Source organism: Molossus molossus, unplaced genomic scaffold, assembly GCF_014108415.1.
Source record: "Molossus molossus isolate mMolMol1 unplaced genomic scaffold, mMolMol1.p scaffold_m16_p_6, whole genome shotgun sequence".
Lineage (NCBI taxonomy): Eukaryota > Metazoa > Chordata > Mammalia > Chiroptera > Molossidae > Molossus > Molossus molossus.
In genome coordinates this window covers 22,191,507-22,193,898 of record NW_023425399.1, presented here as the reverse complement: position 1 = coordinate 22,193,898, position 2,392 = coordinate 22,191,507, and positions in this window count along the sequence as shown.

The following is a 2,392-nucleotide window of genomic DNA, read 5'->3' as shown; positions in this document are numbered from 1 at the left end:
CAAAGATGCTGCTGCAGCCGCAGAAGAAGGCAGAACCAGCCCTGGAAAGGCTCGGCCTGACAGTCCCCTGCCCTGCGTCCCTTCAGCCCCCACAACAGGCTCCTCCCCAGCGCTCTGACCCTCTTCCCAGTCGTCTCCCACCCGGAGGAAGGATCCAGCCTTTGCCCCTGTTGGCAAACAATTCTGTCCATGGTCAGCCCCCCGCAGGAGAGGACGGTCCCCTCGAGGACTGAGGCCTTCCGGACTCCATGTCGGACTCCACGCTGAGTGCTTTAACCTTTCAATAAAAGATGCCACTTTCCCTGCAGTTGGGGCACGTCTCCACAAAGGACCCTCTCCCTGCGTCTGGGTGTTGTTCCCCCCGTGGCTGTGCTGGGGGCTCCTGGCAGTTGTAGCTACAACTGGATAAAGGATGGTTTGGTTCATGACTGGAAATGTCAGACCCCTCTGGGGGCCCTGCGCTGGCAGCGCAGGAGGGGCTGTAACTCAGTTCTCACTGCCTTCGTTCAGCGCCCAGCTTGGCCGATCCCTCTTGCTTGGTTCCCCCCGCCATTCTTCAGCCCATGGGAAGAGCCAGGATTCAGAAGCTACAAGTTCCAAAGCATCAGCCTTCACACTGCCAGCAGGATTCCTTAGAGCCCAGCTCTGTGTGCCTGCTGACAGGGTCTCCTCTCCTGGCTCAGCTTCGGTGGCCCTCTGCCCCTTCCCTTCCTCTACTGTATTCCCAAGCCCAGAGGGTGGGTCGGTGCCTCGCAGGTCCCAGGGGAGAGGTAACAGTAGACAGCCTCTGCCCCGTCCTCCTGACAGTCATGCTTGTTGGGTGCTCACTGGCGGCTGCCCTGCACCGAGGCTTTGGGACTTGATCTCATTTGACCTCATGAGAGCACCGTGAGGTAGGTACCAGGATGGTCCTTATCGTGCACATAGGTAGACTGAGGCACTGAGAAATGCACAACTTGCCCAAGGTCCCACAGCAAAGTGGCAGAGCTGGGGTTTCAACCTGGTGATTTAGCTCCAGGGCCCATACTCTGACCACCCGCTATATTGATTCTGTTCATCGGTTTCGGGAGGAAGCCCTGGGCTGAATTTGGCCTCAAAGCTGTTTAGTCCCAGAGCAAAGAGACCATAAAGAGTCACACACAGGCACCTCAATGCTTCTATTAGAAGGCTGGCGTGTCACTTCCACTCACATTTCATTGGCCTAAGTGAGTCACATGACCCTGCCTGACCTCAAGGAGGAAGTGTGATCTTTCCTATGTCCAAGAAGGGGAGAAAAACCAGGGATGCTGGTGAGCTAAGTAATGTCTTCCTCACTCTTCTGTGTCCTCCCGGGTAGGTGGAGGCTGGACATGTGGCCGAGGCGGAGCAAGGCTTCTGCTGCCATAGAAATTCTGCAGAAATACAAGGCACCGCATGCCTTCAGGGCCCGGCTGGAGAGGCACAGATACTGCCGCAGCCCCGAAAATGAGCAAGGGGGCTCCCAAATCAGTTCTTTACGAGCATATCCTTGGTTTCTAGAAATAAAGCCTAGTAACTGTTCAGTGAAACCTGTTGGGTTGTTTGGTTCAGTATTGGATTCCTGGCCACTTCATTCATTCATTCACTCACTCATTCATTCATTCACTCACTCGTTCATTCATTCACTCATTCACTCACTCGTTCATTCATTCACTCATTCACTCACTCGTTCATTCATTCATTCATTCACTCACTCATTCATTCATTCATTCACTCATTCATTCATTCACTCACTCATTCATTCAGTGCCTATCAATTCTGCCCTCATGAAGCTTAGATTTTAATCCATAAGACAGACTTTAAACAATAAGTCTAAGAAAATAAGTAAATAAGTAAAAAAGAAGCTCTTTCCAGATTGTCTTGAGGACTATAAAGGGAATACGCAGGGATGGAAGGGGGCAGGGAGGCACCACTGAGTGGCCAGAGAAAACCTTTCTGAGTTGGAAACACACCATCAGTCCCCTCTGGGGACTTACAGGCAATCACCCTTCTCTTCCCCCATTCCAGGGTCTCTGTCTCTCCTGGTCTCCTCGGTAACGCCCAAACCCTAGCTCCTTTTGAGGGGCTCGGAGAGAAGTGAGTGTGACTTCCTGTCCAGCCTGCCCCGAGAAGGCTAGTGGGGAGGAAATCCCACCGGAAAGGGCAGTGTCTGGACAGAGAGCTCAGAACTCGACTCCCAGGCCAGCGGGTCATGGCTGCGCTACCCTACTGTGTTAGAACCACCTCCTATGAAAACCCTCATGAATTCACCCATTTGTTTCTGTTTCTTACTTTGCCTGCTCCTTCTCCAATCACGTCTCCCTGGACCACTGCTCCAGCCTCCTCACCACTGCCCGCCAGCCTGGTCTACTCCCACCCCCTTCTCCAGCTCTAT